Raw genomic sequence first — 19591 nt, 5'->3', positions numbered from 1 at the left:
GAAAGCTACAGAAATATGTCCCAAGTGAGACTTTCAGCAGTAAAACGTCCAAGTGGAAAAGCTTGGTATGGATCAGGTAGGAAAAGGTGATGGCAACACTTAGAAGCAACAACCCCGGCAGCAGATCATGAGCAATAAGCCCTTTTAATTTTCCTTCTGTTTGAAGCCGAGGAAACCATTTCACTCTCTAAAGATTTTTCTACACCTAATTCTGGGGAAAATCCCATTTTCTGGTTTCTGCTTTGGTTTTTAAAGTGGGAATTAGTGGGAGGCACTTGGTTCCAGAAACTAGAACTTTAAGGAAAACACCAAGTATCGTGAAAGCTGTAATGCAGTGGACTGGCAACAGAGGTACTGGGTGGAGAGAGACACAAGCAAATCTTGTATTTTTAAAGAAGTGTTTTCAAGAAAGTGTGCATGACTGGAAAGATGACTCTGTCAGGGTTACCTGATGGATACTCTATCTGGTAGCTCTGCAGGATTCACATCGACATAGGTCCTGGTCCAGGATCATTTACCATTTACAGAAAGCGGACACTAGAAACCGAAAGGTTAGGTTTGACTTTCCCCTCTGACCAGGGCCACCACACGATAGTGGGTGACGCTGTCATCCTGGGGTGCCATATCTCCTTTAAAATTGAAGTCCTAACAACTTGTGAAATTTAAAAGATCCAGTGGCATTTTTGTGATGGTGAAGTTGCTATATTCATTCACTGGGAAAATTCACAAAATGCACCCCAGGCCAGAGTGATAAGCACAGCCTGGCACCCTACAGAGGCCAGGGCAGGGAGGACACCATCCTGCAGTTGTGGCTGGATAAAACTGGATAGACATACAGCCAGTGCGAGCCACCCTTGACCCACTGCCATGATCCCACTCCTCAGTGACAGCGCTGAACTGCTGCCTCCATGTCAGATAGCTGCTGTATTGTGCCCGTCTGCTTGTCGAGCTGGGAAAGTGGGTGCACACCCTCCCAGAATGCAAACACTCACACCATTATCCAGTGGCTCACAAGAGTGTTTGAACTCGATTAAAAACAAAGTCAGGGCAACTGATGCAGCAGGGGCCAGGGAAGAAAGGATGGAGATACAGGCAAGAGGTGCAGGACTGGAGCTGCAGGAGCTGGATCACAGCAAGTGTCTTTAGAAAGCAGGAACTTGTGGCCCTGGAGAAATGAGCCTTATTGTAAGAGCCGCAGCATTGCCCTGCCCCTGAGCCCAGCCAGCCAGGGAAAGGAAGGAGGTTTGCATGTCCTGAAGGTTGACAGCTTCATGCTGGTCTGGCCTGAGGATGAATTCACTCCAGACTTGGGAGAGCTGCAGGCAGCTCCTTGAGAAACAGAGAGCAGGGATCTCCCGCTGGTGGGGTTTCCGCTGCAGGAGGTGCCTCCTGGGTGGAGAGGAGACTGATGAGCCATCCTCCTGATTTTCCTGTTTTGCAGTTCGATTTTCGCCCTGCCATGGAGCATGGTGGGTCAAGCCCTGAGGCTGCCCTGGGATGCTCAGATGGGAGTGGAGCTGCCCTGTGGGGTATGAGGCTGTCCCGAGGAGGTGGGTGTCCCGTCCTGCCCGGGCTAGGGGAGGGCGAGTGGGGTTTATCCTGCACTGTGCAGTGCTGTACAGTGAACAGGAGAAGGCAAACTCACACAGACCTCCAGTGGCCCTCCCGAGTACTACACTGCATTGTCACTGCGACCCCAGGGACGATGACCTTGCCTGGGGCTCCTCTTCTCCCTGCCACTGCATGTGGGTGGACAAGAGCTCATGTACAAAGTGAGGGGTCTCATAGAAAAAGCAGAGAAATATGGAAGAGATCCCTTCTCCTCCCTGCTTCAGCAGCCTCAAGCAGAGGCTGAGGCTGTGCTTCATGTCTCGGGGAGGAGGACAGCAGGCACATCATTGAGGCCGTCTCGTGGCAGTGCTGAGCTGCCTTTCCTGTGCTTGGTGTGACTTTTGGGGCCCAGAGACTGCAGCTTGTGTAGGAGGGTGCTGGTAGCTGCAGGTGTTTGGAAATACAGATAAACCCACATGGTTCTAACATGGGTCTGGGACCTCGCATGGGCTCTCAGCTCTGCTGCTTACAGCCCCCACCGGGGCGTTGCAAGACAGAGCTGGAGTGTAGGTGAAACATGCAGGGATTTCATTTCCCAAACTTGACCATATGGTTTCTTACAACAAGGGACCAACCCTCGGGAATGCCCAGTGGAAAACATACTGAAGGGCCAGAAAAGGTCTGGCTTAAGGACTATTACAGTCCATCATCGGGACAAGCACCGTGCATAACCTATACACCGCAGGAAACGGCGTGGTATGGAATATCTGCACCCTGCTCCTTCCCTCCTTCCCTCCCTCTTTGAGACACACAGAGGCTTTCCTACACCATCCTCCCTCCTGGTGTTCTCATCCAGACAGGCACAAAGCTTCAAATCATCAGCCTCGTGATCTAACCAAAACCCTTCTAACAACCAGCACTTCTTCACACACCTCTATTGTAAATACCTCCGTAAGAAATGGTTACTCATTTACAAGGTAGTGCTCTATGTGCCGGTCTGCTGCTCCTGGGGGGAAAAAAACCCAAAGCAAAATAAACCCCTGGTTTTTGGTGATGATTTCCCAGGTTTAACAATGGCCAGGGAATCAGATTTGATGTTTTTTTCTTTTGTGATCCCTTTCCATCATATGGGAAAGCTGCTTCTCCTTAGCATAGTTTCTTAGCCCCAGTCTCCTGTATTGCATGGATTATTCTGACTGCAGTGTCCATCACCTTCCCGTCATGCCTTCTGTAAGAGGCAGAGCCATCTCAAAACTCTGGACAAATGTTTTAGAGCCCACATCCCAATGAGGTATCTTGTGTGGCTTCGACAAGCAGGTTTTATAAGGGAAAAACCAAGAGCAGTGCTGAATGCAAAAGTGAAGATCAGAAGATTTGAGTTCAAAGCTTAGTGTCTAATTTCAGCACATCTGAGTGAGGATTGAAGCCTGGTAAGAAAAACCTCCTTCCTGCTGTCCCTCGTCCACCCGCTGGTGCTCCTCAGGGGAATTGCTGCCGACTGCTTCAAAATTCAATTTCTGCACTAGCAGCGGCATGTTGGGCCTGGCAGTAATTGCTTTGCCAGATGACAGGCTGCGTGTCACTGCTGGAGCACCGCAGGGCCAGAGCGGCTGGTGCGTGGTGCCGGGATGGTGCCATAAGTCATGGGGCTGCAAGAAGCCCCACGCGTTTGGGCCAGCACCACCCTGCACTCAGCTGTGCCTCCCTGAGCAGACACGGAGGCTCTCAGCTCAGTGCCTTGCCCAGAAACAGGGTGGTTTTGCTGAAAGTGGAGCCAGAAAGGTTTTGATGAGAGCAGACGGCTGCCTTGAATCAGCAGCACCGCGCCCACCACCTTCCCTGTCCCATCTCATCCCAACCCATCCCATCCCGTCCCACATCCGCCTGCTTTCTGCTGCGTCCCCCCAGCATATGCTGGGGTGCCAAACCTAGTGGGAAAGGCTTTGGGGGACCACCGGCTCCCTTGCTGATGCTCACCCGCTGCTGCTCCCTGACTACCCCGTGCTATTTCCAGCACATCTCCAGAAAATAGCTCACTCCCCCTGATGCGACTGGCTCTCCACAGCAGGGAGCAAACTCAGCAATTTACCAGAGGGATTCTGATTCTTATTTTAGACTCCTATTTTAGCCTTCTTTTTCTTTTTAAATTTGTTAAGTTAATCCTTTTTACAGCTCTGGGAGGGAGGTGCTGCTGCTGCAGCATCACAGTGCCCGCAGGAAGAATTACTGGCTTCACAGCCCCGCTCCCTGGAAGCCACTTCCCTTACCTTGCCCCGATGTGCTTCCTTTATTTTGGGCAATAAAAGATGCTCTGAGCTAAGCAGTTGCTGTTTGTTTGTTTGTTTTTTTCACCTGCTAAACTCACCATCCCTTCAACAACAGCAGAGAAGACAAACTGGCAAATCTGGGCTTTTGGCATGCCTGGTCCAGGGTGGCAGCAGTGATGTTGCTGGGCCTGAAGACTGCAGAGTCCTAACGCAAATCAAAACTGTGGGTTATATGCATTGCTTTGCAATCTGCTGCATCTCCACATCCCTCATTGCAAATGCCCCTTCCCAAGATCACATTTTGCTGTGAGAGCTGCCTTGTATCTGTCATGTGTGGAAACCAGGCCACCAGAAAATCTATGCACAACATCTGCGAGACATCTCAGTTTCAGTGGACAGGAAGAGAGCAGTCATGCGAGTCTCTTTTCAGTTGCTTCAGTACATCAACGTGCTGCTACAGCCAACCCAGGCTACATCTGTTATTCCTGCAATGCCAACTATGTATCATCTTGACTCATTTTCTATTAGATCCAGCTGTTCCGGCTGATATGCTATTGACCTTTTCAGCTGGTTCAGCACTTGGCTACCAGGAGGTCATTGGATGCAACTTCAACACAGGCTCAATGATTACATCTATTTTGCTGGGGTGAGGGGGGATTTCATCCACCTGTTTCAAGCAGGAACACCTTGGAAGACCAGCTGGCCCTTGCTGACCAACATGAGGTCACCACCATGTCTGCGGGCTTTGAGCAGCGTCAATAAATCAGTCTGGCCCTGAAGTTTCAGTAAACCATGTAATCTGGAAAGTGCAGCTCAGTAGCTCGTGCCCCGGCTCTCGGGAACCACAGATTCATATCACAGCAGGAGCAGGTCCTGACTTCAGCTTTGTTAGGCGGGAGGAGATGCCATAGTGATGCACGTGCTAAAAATACCTACTAAATATCATGTAGCAGCCCTGCTTCCAGGGAAAGCATGGCCAGGGCTTGGGAAAGGGGAGAGGACAGAAGAGCAGGGCGAGGGACTGAGCATCACACGTAACTGCAATACAGGAGACGGGAAGCAAAACAGAGCATAAAATGTCGGGATGCTGTATTTTGCAGAGTGGCTTGTTCTTGTGGGCAATGATCTCTCAAAGCAGCTTTATCTTTTAGTTTTGCCCATCTATTTGTCCATGTTCAGGCCCTAAAACAGAATCTCTAATTGAGATGGGGCCAGATTTCCTTCCAAGTATTCCCAAACTATTCCCGGTCAAAGTCTTGTCATTAAAAACCTTCAGAGATGGGGAATCTGCAGTTTTCTTCAGTAACTTAATCTCCAGTTTTATTGTCTGGTGTTTAAATCTCCTTTTAGTTACTCCTCATGCATAACCTGACTCACTTTTGCTGGATATTACTCCCTTTACCTCTTGTCGTCTTGCCAGGAGCTGAGGGACAACAACTGACCACCTTCTGCTTTACAGCAACCTTTTACATGTTGGAAGACTATTATCATACTGTTTTTGTAGACCAAACAAGGCTAATTCCTTCAACTTTAGCCACAAACTTTTTTTTTTTGTCAGCCATTTGGACTTAATTTAGAGCATAAAGCTTGGCTGCTGTTCTTAGGTTAAGACTGTGAGCACAAAACTCCCTCTCCTCATCACTTCAGTTGTGCCGGCAAAATCATCAAAGCAGATGCAGCTACATATATTATATGGCCTTTGTTGGTGCTGTTTGTGGTTGCAGCACCACGGGGAAGATAAACCAGCCCTTCTGCAGGGGTTTTCTAGCTGAGAGTCAGCTGAAACTCAGAGGTTTGTCTCTTTGCTGCAACCATGGTGGTTTGCAGCGTTTCTGCCACAGTTCCTGGTGGCATCGCCACTAATCAGCTTCTCCAGGAGGCTTCCCAGGGGACACACAACCTGTACCTTCAGATCTGAGCTTCCTTGTGCTTTTGTCTGCTTCTGGTGCCATGGACACAGGAGGAATTGTAGCAGAATCTGTCCTGCAAGGCTCTTGCTTTGTCTTTTCTCAGTGCAAAAGCCCATGCAATGCTCCCGGAGCAAGGCAGCCTGGGCTGGTTGTCCGTCTGCCTGCAAGGACACCCCGTCCGTGCTTTGTGCACCCTCATGTTGACCCCTCTGTGCTACAGCAGGTCTCTGAGAGATCCTAGAACAGAATCATAGAATCCTCTAGGTTGGAAGGGACCTTTAAGGTCATTGAGTCCAACCATTAACCTAACACTGCCAAAACCACCACTAAACCATGTCCCTCAACACCATGTCTACCTGTCTTTTAAATACCTCCAGGGATGGTGATTCAACCACTTCCCTGGCCAGCCTGTTCCAATGTTTGATAACTCTTTTGGTGTAGAATTTTTTCCTAATGTTTATCCTAAACCTCCCCTAGCACAACTTGAGGCCATTTCCTCTTGTCCTAAGATGCCATGGGCTTTTAACAATCTTGCCTGGATAACCTCCTCCTGCATGAAAAAAAATTATGTATGTGTGGGTAGAAGATGGAAATCTCTCCTTGCATTTTCCCCACAGGGTTCCTTTCATCTCTGTAGGTGGGAGCTTATGTGACCGGTGGGTCATCAGAGAAGGCCACCTGGGCCAGACGTCCTGCACCTTCTGCGAAAGGGAGGACTAGAGAAAGAGGAAAGCCAAGACAGCAGCCAGACAGCATATCCATACTGTGGTGAGGTTTTTTCCTTATGGTTGGGTCTGCACTGATGCCTCCTTGGGTCCCCAGTGCTGAGGACAAGTTCTGCAAACCTCTATTCTGCTTTTGATAATCCTCTGCTCATTGCAGAGGCCCCAGCTCAGGGTCCATGTCCTGCACAAGGCTTTCTCTTGGTGACTTGTGGAAGGTGTAAGGTTGTTTGTAGGCTGGAGGGACACACTGGGAACAGTACGTTTAGCTGGTTTTGCTATCTCAGTGGGACTGATTGTGGGGAACAGCTGGTCCGGCCAGGAGAGAAGCGTGATAGCGAGATGCCAGATGAGCAAGACTAAACAGAGCAGTCCTGACTTGCCTCTCCCTTCCAGCAGATCAAAACAAAAAATTGCCCCAAGCAAGTCACCCAGGTGAGGGGCAAACGAGAGCCAGTATCTTCATTTTAAAATGGCACCTGGTCCCACAGGAAAGGACCCTTTCAAAGGACGTGACACCCTGGCTCTTTTGTGCCCAACCCTGATGCTCAGAGACTCCCAAGTTTTTTGACTGTACCAGTAATAATTCTTAGTTTTTCGGATTTTTACATCCCTGATGTAAATTGCTGTTGTAAATTCTTGTAAAAATTGTGCTGGGTACAGGTCCTACAGTTTTCTACAGGGACCTCTCTCTCCTCACCCTGGAAGGCAGATGGCCATTGCAGGGGATGCTCTGAGGTTGCTGGTGCTTCTCACCCCAAGGCACTTTGCAAACGTCTGTCTCTCCTCCCAGTACAGCCTTGGCTTACTGTGTGTCAGAAAGCAAGCCATCAGCCACTGAAACCTCCTGCCAGAGTTTCAGGGCTGGGGTGATAAGTACTGCAAGAACTTTGGGCTGAATTTAGAGACCTTACATTAAGTGTCTGGTTTAATTATGGTGCTTAAGGTCAGGAGAACAATGAGATGCACCCACCAGACCCGACTGCCTCAGCAGTGGGCAGAAGCTCTGTAAGAAGGTGTATGGACACTGTCATAGTCTCACTCCCCCAGTAATATTCAGGTAAAGAAGAGTCTTTAAGCAGATGAGGACAGTGTTGTGTTGTTGCCTAAACAGAGGCGGGTGATGCCATTTCACCACCTGCCTTGTGTCCAGCTGCTCTGCACAGACAGGAATCTATCCCAGGCCCCCTGTCACAACTGCCAGCCCTGTAGAGATGGTCTAGTGACCACAGAGGACCCCAAATGCTGCTACGTGCCTCTGCACGGGCAGCTGGACGGGCCCGTGCTGGCTCTGCTTTGCAAAACCAGAAGCAGACCCCAACCCTGCTGCAGGTAGGCAATGCCTGGTGGGGACACCTGCATCCAGACTGCAAGATGTCATTGCTGGGGACTCGAGCAGCTACAGTTGCTTTGACTTGTTGACTGTTAATACTGCTGTTTTGGTTAAAGTTGCACAACTGGGCTTGGGGCAGCCCTTGTTTTAAATGTACACACTACAGACTTCTTTGCAAAATAATGTCTGGCCCCAAAGTGCATGCAGCCAGAGCTGGGCAGAGCATGGTTTTCTTTCCCTGTGAAATTTGTTAGGGTATCAAAAAAAAGAATAATAAATCTGTCATGAGTTGCAATGAAAAGCCACAATCACAGAAGCATTTTCAAGCTGTAAACCTGAAAGAAAGATTCCAGTGAGCACAACTGAAATATTTCACTTCCATTTCAAGCACGCAGTGATTGCCCGTCACCCCGCTCCAATTGCAAAACTGTACGTGTTCAGCACTGTCGTGTGGTTCAAAAAAATACTTTTCCGAGTTGCAAAATTACTTGAAGCCAACATTTTCCAGCAGAACACATTGTTTTTAGCTCATCTGATCAATTTTTAATTTTCCCATGAATCTTGTTAGCCCAGCAGCAATCCAATAAACTCCAAGCTGTAACTGGGCTCTTCCATTTCTACAAGCACTGGAGGAATAGCTGTGGCATGTGGAATGATTTATGCAAGTTCACTTGTGTTTCCCAGTTGTGGTTGCAGTGCCCCTGCAGCGCCGACACTCTCCAGGAATCTCCTTGCTTCTTGCCCTACTGCTGGGCTCCCAAACAGCCTGTCTGGGTCTCCCGTCTGTGCTGCTATCTCCCAGCCCACCCACGCTGTATCAACCTGTCACTGCCACCAGCACAGAGAATGGGGAGCCAGGAGTGGAGCTCAGAAGTGTGTGTGCCAGCCCACCTGCCTGCCCGGTAGCGCTGGGCCAGGACCTCCACCAGCCTGCTCTGACTACAGCAGCAAAAGGAGGAGAAATCAAAGGAGGACAGCGAGGCTGGGGGAAGCGGTGGCAAAGAGGGGTCTGGAGCTAGTGGCACTTGCAAGTTGATTTCTGAAAGGCACATAGAGGGAGGATTTCACCTCTGTGTATTAGGAAATATCTGGTCGGGGAATGAGACAGAGACACTCATTTTGTTATTAGGCATCTGAAAGGATCATGGGTTTCTGATGAGCTCTGAGACAGGCAGAGCTTCTCCTGAGGTCGAGGTGTGAAGTCAAGCATGAGATGAAATCAGTTCCTGGGACGAGATAGTATTTAGCACTATTGAACACGGAACTGTGGGGAGAAGGCAGGGAGAGAGGCTGCTCATGGCATTCAGTCCTGCCAAGCCCCAGAGCCAGGGAGAGTCCCTGATGTGGAGTCCCTTGGGGTGGAGAGGCACAGCGACTGAGCCGAGGCAGCTGGAGAGCAGTGATTCCAAATAGATCCCTGCAAGGGGAGAAACAAAGGTATTCTGGCCACTCCTTCAACCTCTAATTGCCATTGGGGGCATATTCAATGGCTAAAGTTATGCTGCTTGTGGGGAGTCATCACCCTGAAGAAAAAAAGGCAAGGGGAGCTAAGATCCTGGCAGTACTTTTAAGTTCCTTTCCAGTGCTAAACTCTTTGGGGATGGCAAATTCCCCAGACTATTTGCATGCACTGCATCTGTAAAGCATGTAACACAGCAGAGCCTCGCTTCTCCCCTGGGGTTTCTCCAACCACAGCATGAACATGTAGTTGTGGTGTGGCCTCGTGGGACCTGGCACTTCTGTGGTCTCTTCTCCAACACATCAGCAGCTGTCAGCTCTTCTGCATGGCCTCCAGCTTGCCTGTGTTTCTCCCCAAGGCTTGGCGGGCAGGGGCAGCTTTGACCAAGGACATCTGCAAAGATCCCCATCATTTTCCATGCTGGACGGGCGATTGGGTGATAGCCTCAAGGGTTAACAGCCACCACCAGCTGTGGCTCCTGAGCAGGGACAGAGAGGGCCCAGGCACTCAGCCGGGAGGTATCGCTGTTTGAACACTGCTGGCAAACACTTCAAACCCCTCGGCTAATTTCAAATGTTCCGCTTGTGACACATTCCCATCTGGGAGAGAGCTCTTCCCTGGAATTAGGAAAGGAAGGGACTGTTTATTAATATAATATTGTCAAGAGTGGCCTTTAGTTTCAGCACATCTATCTTTCTGAAAGCCCCAATTGAGGTGGTTTCCTTCATATGATGCTTTTCCTCTAAGGACCCCCAAGGGTACTGCAGAAGAGGCTGTTGCAAAACCCTGGGGACAAAATGCGGGATGACCGCTCCCTTTCCAGGAGCTTGAGAGAATACAAAATGCAGAATATTAAAATCAGTGAGAAAACTTTGGGCAAAGTCATGCTTACTTTCCATGCTCTGAGCAAGACAAAAGATTTCTCCACATTGGCAAAGTTGCATATAACTTTTTATTTACACTAAAAAGAGCTGTATCTATAGCAGATACAACCTTTTCTTTAAGCTAGTTAAAAGATTTTTAGCTAGGTCGGACTTTGGACCCGACGTGTCAGGGACAGATCATCCTGCTGGGCTGCAAGACTCAGGTAACAAAACAGGCCTGTGCTTGTCTCCAACCAGAGATGCCATTTGTTTTAATGCTCCCTGATTTAGAAGCTGCCAGGGAGCTCCTCAACATGAGGAGGCCCACCCAGGCCCACTTCGGTGCTCCCTCATGGAGACACGATCTCTTCTACTGCTGTAGAAGACCAAACATGGAAACCTATCTCTTCAGGGAGGCTGGATTTCCCCATGCCTGGCCAGGGTGGTGAAAGCAGCGCTATCTCCCTGACAGGAGTGGAGACTTTTTATCAGCGAGGGGTTTCCCCAGAGGGTGGTGCTGACGGATGCAGCAATGAGATCATGGGAGAGTAGCATCAGATGACTGGATCACGGTCTGTCTCTGTTCTGGATGTGTGTCTAACCCAGAGCTTGTACCTTGTAACACACTGGGTCTGTGACCTGTTGACAACACGAGATACGTATGGCCTGGTGACAACACTTGGCGAGGCTGATAGAGTGTCCTCCAGCCCTTGCCGTGGTCTGTTACCCACCTTCTGCAGTAACAGACATTGCAATGATCAAGGCTGCTGGATGCTATTTAGGAAGTTTCAGGCAGTGATTGCTCCCTCTCTATTGTCAGCTATATGGTGAAATGTTATTCTTGGCTGCCTGGTTCCCTGTGGGAAGTGATATCTGGTGGTAAGGATATTACCATCAAGGCCATGCCTCTTCCGGGGAAGCTATGGGGATAATTCCCTTGCTTTTTCTCTCTGTATTAGGTAAATGTGTCACCGTACCTAACACACTGGCCCTGCCTTAGATCCTGTAAATGTGGTGTGAGCATTGGCTCTGGGATTTTTATACCATAATCCCCCCATGTCTGAAAGTGCCATGCTTTCAGAAAAAACTCAGAACATCTCTGCAGGGTGGGAGTGAGGACATGTTGATGACCAAAGCCTCTCCAGAACTAGCCCTGTTGGCTTTAGAGATGGAGAGAGCTTCACGCAGGGACTCAGAGGGCAGCAAGGATCCTGCTATAGAGGGGTTGCCACTGCTGGGACACCAATGAAGGAGTGAGTACCACCAGCTCTGACAGCAACCCTGAGGGTTGGGCATCATGTCCTCCCTATTCCAGTGTCATCTACGTGGGACTTTGTAAAACTTGGGCTTGGGGCACCTCTCTTCCTCCACAGCAGTTAAAAGGGCCTCAGATCTATATGAATAAACCTGATTATTTTCGGCCCCCCAAAATGAACTATGCCACTTTACTTCCAGACTGTGCTGTACGTTTTCCTTGTAGCTCAGGGGACATGCAATTGAAGATCAGGTCTCTACTGGGCTTAAGGAACACGAGGAGATCCTCAGCATCACTGCTGATGATCCGAGTGGAACAACAGAAAGGGAACACAATCTTTGTGCTGAAGCCAGCAAATGCAGACACCAAAAATACAGTGACATCCACAACAACATAGCAAGATTCTGGCACAGATAAAAATCTCCTCGGTCCCCTATTTTGTCCTGACACTGTCTGCTCATTATGTCTGCAAAAGCCTGCAGGAGCGCAGGGACATGCCCTCCACACCCTCCATGCTGGGGTCATGCAGCAGCTGATGTTACTGCCACAACCAAGGATCCCCTGTGGCTTCCCGGGAGCTTCCATCCGACTGCTCCAATGCTACAGCACAGATGTTCCCGTGCGCAGCGGATATGCCAGGATTTCTGGACATCTGCTCACCCGGTAAGAGCGGCTGCCCCAATTGGGCTGCCTGACATCTGTAAATTAGGGACAAATGTGCTACAATCTACAAATGCCACCAAGGCGGAGACAGAGAGCATGTCCCCAGAAACCCTGAGAGCTGGCTGCCCTTTCCTTGCTGGTGATGTTTTGTGAATGTGTAGCAAGTGCTTTCTGTCATTGGCTCCAATATAGCTCCCTTACAAATCCACCTCAGCTTAACAGACCCACCACAGAAAGTGGGCATTTTTCCTGTAGTTTATAAATGCAGGTGGGATGTGAGCTGGGTGGGTTCAAAAGTTTGGCTCAAATGTTGGCATCATGGCTATGAAGGGCAAGGAGCAGAGAGCATGGGGAAAGAAACCAAGGATAGGGAAGAAGAGGTGTTCTAAAAGAGGAGTAGAAAGCCAGAAAAAGAAAATTAAAAAATGGGGAGAAATTAATGAGGGAAGAGGAAGGAGCAGGGGTATGAAAGAGGGAAATTTGGAAAAGCAGGGAATATATTTATGGTGCAGTGGGTGCTTGCTCGCTCCAGACTAACATTCAGCCGGTTTCCTTAGAACTCATAGAGAGAGAACCAACATTTTTCTAACTAACTACAAACCACGTGTATGCAAATAAAACTCACAGCAAAATGAATCACCTTGAGAAGAAACACAGGAGATTAAATTACAAGGTAGGGGGGTTGAGATGCTTTCAGAGGAATGAAAGTTTTGGCAGGAGACAATTTCTCCAGAGATGATGGGCCTGTCAAACCCTCCCCTTCCCCTTCTCCATGAACCAACCTCATCCTTGCTCTGCCAAAAAGGCTGTGCTCTTTATTTCAGCCAGTTGGAGGTTTCCATCACTGAGCAAGTTTCTAAAGGACTGCAGGATCTGCTTCTGACCATGCATTAAAAACTGTATTTGCCTGCTGCTTTCAGCAGGGGAACACCATGCCTGGGCTTCTTTGGACCTACAACTGCACAACACAGTTCTACTAACATGATCAGGGACCTCCTGCACTTCTAGAAAGGGAAGCTGAGGTAGCTGGGCTTGTTTAGCCTAGCAAAAGGGAGAAATCAAGCAGTTGCCTACAACTTGCTGGATGAAGGAAAGGCAGTGGACGTTGTTTATCTGGACTTCAGCAAAGCCTTTGATACAGTCTCCCACAGTATCCTCCTGGAGAAACTGGCTGCCCATGGCTTGGATGGGAATACCCTCTGCTGGGTTAAAAACTGGCTGGAGGGCCGGACCCAGAGAGTGGTGGTGAATGGAGTTAAATCCAGCTGGCGTCCAGTCACGAGTGGTGTCCCGCAGGGCTCGGTACTGGGGCCAATTCTCTTCAACATCTTTATCAATGATCTGGACGAGGGGATCGAGTGCACCCTCAGTAAGTTCGCAGACGACACCAAGCTGGGTGGCAGTGTTGATCTGCTGGAGGGTAGAGAGGCTCTGCAGAGAGATCTCGACAGGCTGGATCGATGGGCCGAGACCAATGGGATGAGGTTTAACAAGGCCAAGTGCCAGGTCCTGCACTTCGGTCACAACAACCCCAGGCAGCGCTATAGGCTGGGGGCAGAGTGGCTGGAGAGCTGCCTGGCAGAAAAGGACCTGGGGGTGTTGGTCGACTGTCGGCTGAACATGAGCCGGCAGTGTGCCCAGGTGGCTAAGAAGGCCAACAGCATCCTGGCCTGTATCAAGAACAGTGTGGCAAGTAGGGACCGAGAGGTGATCGTCCCCCTGTACTCGGCACTGGTGAGACCCCACCTCGAGTACTGTGTCCAGTTTTGGGCCCCCTACCACAAGAGGGACATTGAGGTGCTGGAGCGGGTCCAGAGAAGGGCAACAAAGCTGGTGAGGGGTCTGGAGCACAAGTCTTACGAGGAGAGGCTGAGGGAGCTGGGGTTGTTCAGTCTGGGGAAGAGGAGACTGAGGGGAGACCTTATTGTTCTGTACAAGTACCTGAAAGGAGGCTGTAGAGAGACGGGGGTCGGTCTCTTCTCCCAAGTCACAGATGATAGGACAAGGGGTAATGGCTTCAAGTTGCGCCAGGGGAAGTTCAGGTTGGATATTAGGAAACATTTCTTTACTGAAAGGGTTATCAGGCATTGGAATGGGCTGCCCAGGGAGGTGGTGGAGTCACCATCCCTGGAGGTATTTAAGAAACGTGTAGACATGGTTCTTCAGGGCATGCTCTAGTGTCCAAGATTACTGGTTTGTGGTGGGGTGCTGTGTGGGTGGGTGATGGTTTTTGGTTTGGTTGTTGTTGTTGTGTGTTCAGGTGGTGGGTGGTGGTTTTGTTTGTGGTGGTTTTTTTTTTTTTTTTTTTTTTTTTTTTTTTTTACTGTTGGTTGGACTCGATGATCTCTGAGGTCCCTTCCAACCACTACGATTCTGGTTCTGATTCTGATTCTGAACTTCTTGATGGGCAATGATAAACGTGATGGAGCCACTCTTCTCAGGAGCAGGGCAGTGTAAGAGATGGCAATGGCCGCAGTCTGTAGCTTGGGAGGGAGAGCAGGGAAAACAATTTCACAATGAACATAGCAAAGCATTGGAACAGGTTGCACTGAGGCTGCTCAGTCTTTGTTTTTGGAGGTTTTCAAAATTTGGCTAGCAAAGCCACACCTGACCTAATTCAGAGTTGGTAGTAGTCCAGTTTTGAGCACAAGGTTGGGCAAGAGGAGGCCTCCAGAGGTCCCTTCCAACCACTGTGTCTATGATTCTGGGGCTATTTCCCCTAAATTTCAGCATTTATGCTCGAAAGTTTGTTTGATTCAGTCTTGCTGTGCAAAATGCTTAAAATGATGTTGCTTGCTCTTAGCAAACTGCAGCATTTTATTATTTTGGCTCCCCAAACTCTCTTGCTTGAATCATTGTCCTTTTAAAAAGGCATCTTTAGATTGTAGCAGGTAGGATTTCTGGTAGGTTATTGAATCTCACCCACCTTTAGCATGTTACTAGAAAACATTTTTAATTGTCAAAGTTCTCCAATTTGTGTATTTTGGAGACAGCTAAGAGCACAAATTGGATCTCAGGTTGAGTATTAAGCAGTTGGGCTATTGGGTGGAGTATTTTATCTTAATTTAAGGGTTGTTTTCCTTTTGCTAATAAAATATTCAGCCTTTAATACCACATAGTTAAACAACAGTTGGAGAGCCAAATGACTGGTGGTTCCAATTCTGCAAGAGCATTAGGAAACCCATAACATTTATCAGGTGCTGAAAGCTAACACATGATGTGTTAAATCTGTGATTTAAAATGAGCTTGATATATAATCCCTGAGACACCAGAGCATCAAGGTTGGATAAAGTTTCTCTGTAATGCACTTAAGAAAGCTAAATTAAAACAGTTGAGGTCAGTGAGTTTAATAAAAATTATTTCATGCTAAAGCAATTTGCTTCTGACTCATAACAGTCTTCCCCTTTTGTTAGTCCCAAAATTAAATAGAGGAAAAGCTGTGTTTTCACGGAACAGAAGAGCAGCTCGTTTTTCCTTTGGATGCTCTTGAGCTGAGATGAGCAAAATCTGATTTACTCAGATTTAAGTCTAACTCATATGCTTCCTGCAGGAATTCCACAGCAGTATTCTATTTTTTCAGGTGCAGAAAAGATTTTTTAAAATTTTATTTTATGTGATTATTCACTCTGCTGACATTTAAGAAAATGACGTCCAGTTTCCCCATTGTGTATAAAATCTTTCCCTTTCCAGCAAATGTTACCTACTTTTTCCCTAATCCTCCACTGGCCAAGGTAGTACTGTGTAGCACTGCGTTACGCCAGGTTTCATACCTTTTTGGTCAATATTTTTTTGGCTGCAAGAAGGTTGGGAATGCAATTGAATTTCTGATCTTTGCAATTTTCTCCTTCAGATTAACACTTTTGATTCTGCTATAAAAGATCAAATAGAACATAAGCAGAACAACTTGTTTTTACAACCATCAGAAAACTTACTGGAGAAAGTCCTACCAAAAATACAGGTATTTTGCAAAATTGATTAACTGAGAGTATCCCCTGGTCAGCAACAGCATTTCAGAAAGGCAGGGCAGCTGGAACACTAATAAGACTAAATGCCAGAATTTAATGAAAAGCTGTCAAATCTCAGTGTGAAGAGGTGGAGAAAGGAGAGGTCATGTTTCAGAGGGCACTTCCGTGTGCTCTGGTGATAACACTTTGCTCTTCTCCAGGGTCTCCTCCTGGCATGAACAGTGATGTTGTTCATTTGAACGTCTCTCCTCTTTTTCAAACAAACTGTGATTATATTAGCTGTTGTTGTCAGGTTTGTTGTTTTGGCAACTTTTAATGGTATTTACACAACATCACCGTTGCTTTGACTCCTGAACAAGAGCTTTGGGATCAAACCATCATCCTCGGCGAGCCTTTGGCTCTCGCCCAGGAGACACGTTTATGATGTTTGCTTCCTAAGGAGGCAAAATGGTTAAACAAGACATCTCCCCGAACTGGCTGGTTTTCTGATCACTGCCTGAAGCGTTAAAGCTTTCGTAATGTGTCTGCTTCTGGAGAGGTAGCTGTATTTGTACAACTGTCATATATCCTGGTTGAAGGTGTGTCTCTGTAAACTGCTAACCACTTGTTTAGGAGCTGGGAATTTTCTTGGAAGTGGCATTTCTCAGACTTTTCACTATGTATAAGAGATACCTCCAGAGTCTTTTGATGCCCCTGAGGTTTACAGGTAGTGATTGAAATATGCTATTACCTTTTTCCTTACATTTTTTACTACTTCTGGGAATTCTGGGATTCCTTGTGAGAGCCAGAGATTTCAGTCCATGCTCTGCCACTCCTGCTCTATTTGTTGTATGGTGACTGTGCTACAGAAAACAAAACTGAATATTTATCTATGCCGGAAGTATACTTTGTATATGATAAATATGTGTATATATTCCAGCCAGGGGTAGATACATTTTTTTTAAAAAGCACCAATGGCAAAATTCCATTGCCTCCCCTAAGAACTCAGAGAGCTCCTGTCCAGATGTACTTATGTTTGCTGTATATTCTTTACATAATAAATAGTGCTGGAGCATGTATGACTGAGCCCCCAGGAGCATGGATGCAGGATACAAGTGCAGCAAAGGGTCAGGGCTGCAGGGAGAGAAGGAAATGGTCATGGTTCTCACAAGCAAAGGGAGATGTACCAGGATTCACTTACTGCCTGTACTCTCTTCTGTCTGTCTTTTTTATGGTGATAACAAAATCAAGTGAAAACATAGGTCCAGCCACGATGGTGTTACTATGGGCAAAATGGCAGGTAAAAAGGAGAGCAAAAGCCAGAGACACTGGTCAGGTATGTCCTGAGAGATGCTGAATTCATCCAGCTTACTTTGAAGTGAAGTTATTGTAGATTTGAGGATCTTCAACACTTCGTAAGAGATATCTTGCAAGGTTATGCTTCAAAAGGCCTGGACGCAGTCAGCAGTACAAACATGCAGGAAGGGAAGCCTGTTCAGGGCTTGCTGGGGATAGGGCATGGATATGATCAGGCTTAGCTCATGTGGAGTTTGGGACCTTTTACCAGGGATATGCTTCTGTGGAAGCAGAGAAATGACAACAACAGTAAATGGGACATTATCCGTGGAGAATTGATTGGGTGACAATGAAGGAGACATTCTAACATGGTGAAATAGGGCTCAGGAGCGGGCTCAGTATGATTATGTGACATTGCAAAGGCTGGTCACTGCAAACAGAAGTTTCCGAGTAGAGGTAAGGGCCTGGTTTTTGCCAGGCCTACCCGGTCATTGGCCGAGGTTGCTCAGTGAGAAGCTCCTGGCAGCACCTGGCAGCTCCCTGCCCTAACACTTTGCGGTGGGATTTGGAGGGAAGGCACAATGCCAGTAGATGCCAAGCATTGCTGAGACCTGTATTAAAGGGTATGCAAAGAAACCGGAGTTGGAAGGGGCCTCCGGAGGTCTTCTGACTAACTTCGTGCTGCAAGCTGTCTACTGCCAACTCCAGATGTTGAGACAACCCACATGTCCACTTTCAGCTGTCTATCCAGCATGGCCCAGATTTCCCATAGCACCCATGGGCTACCTGCATGCATAGCCATGCCATAATGCACATAACCACATACTTGTGGCCATCTTAAATGACACCAGGCCCACATTCAAGCAACTGAATTGTGCCTGTCAGACTGGACACACAATTGGCATGACAGGACACATGCAAGTCTGTTTCCAAGGTTGGGGTCTGGAGCCATTACTTCAGAGTTTGATATAAAGACTCAGAGACCAAAATAAGTCCATGAGCTAAATACAAACTTGAGTGGCCTTCCCCTGCTCCCTCCCAAAATGTGAGGAAGTACCAAACAGCCAGATGCAAGAAAAGCAGGTTAATATAATCCACACATCACTCCTGCAATTGGGACCCATTTGTCCAAGAGAACACAAAAAAGATGACAGATGTGCTAACTAGAATGCTTCCCCCTGAGTGATAATCTTCCTTCTGTCATGCTCTCACTTTGCAGCTTGAAGTACTTGAAAGGGTTAATGAAACCATGGAGCCGGGAGGACTCCGCCTGCTCTCAAAAGGCTTTTGATAAAGTCCTGCACAAGAGGCTATTGAGAAACTTGGCAATCCAGGGGTGAAAGGTAAAGTCCTGTCATGGATTAAAAACTGGAGAAAAGATAAGGAGCAAAGAGTAGGAACAAATGGCCAATTCTTAGCATGGAAAGAGATTAATTGCGGGTAGCTGCAAAGAGAGGATTGCAGACTGGTGCTGTGTTTACTTACTGCCGGCCAGCCACTAGGTAAAATGCACTGCTGGTTCAAAATGTTCAGGATAGCCAAGACTAGGAAGATTTAATACAAACCCAAGGAAAATCTAACTTAAGAATCCAGTTCTGCCAGGGATTAGTATCACTCAGCATGTTTTAAGAGAGTAAAAAGGCAGGTTGGTGTGAGAGGCAGAGACTTGACAGAGACAGGCAAGTACAGGGTAATGCTGAGAAGACAGAACACTTATTATCCTATTGTCATGGGCAGTATAATTAATACACCAGATTTCAAAAGCCAAAAAAAGTAAAAACAGGAAAGGGAAAGTCCCGAGGGCGTTGCACATGGAACCACACCACCACCCACGTAACCTGATGCACACCCATGGACAGGAGTGAGGCAAGATGGAGACCTTTAAATGAATATGAACAGCCTACACAGTTGTACATAAATTGCAAGAGCGCTCCATCTTCCTGCTCCCTGCTACGAGAATAATCACTGACTGGACCCAGAAGAGGTACTAATGCAGTTATGGTTTTTTTCTGAAACTCTCTCTCATTGGAGAAAAGTTTTGTAGAGATAGTTGCTTTCTCTGATATTGGATAAAAATGGCAGCAAATGCAATTTTACTTCCTGCACAGGAGTTTAAGAACACCTGACCTATATTAGCAACTAAAATTTCATGGTTGCCCTCATATCACACCTAATAAACCTTATTGTCTCCATTTGATATGGAGCATCACTGCAGTATAGAGGCATTACTACAGTCAGTATTGATCTTGGAGATAAGTTACTTTACTTAAACATATTTATTTGGTGTTAAACGACACATCCACAAGTGGCTCTCTCTTCCACCTCTCA

This window comes from Numenius arquata, chromosome 5, assembly GCF_964106895.1.
Source record: "Numenius arquata chromosome 5, bNumArq3.hap1.1, whole genome shotgun sequence".
In the NCBI taxonomy this organism is placed as follows: Eukaryota; Metazoa; Chordata; class Aves; order Charadriiformes; family Scolopacidae; genus Numenius; species Numenius arquata.
This window is presented reverse-complemented; position numbering follows the sequence as displayed.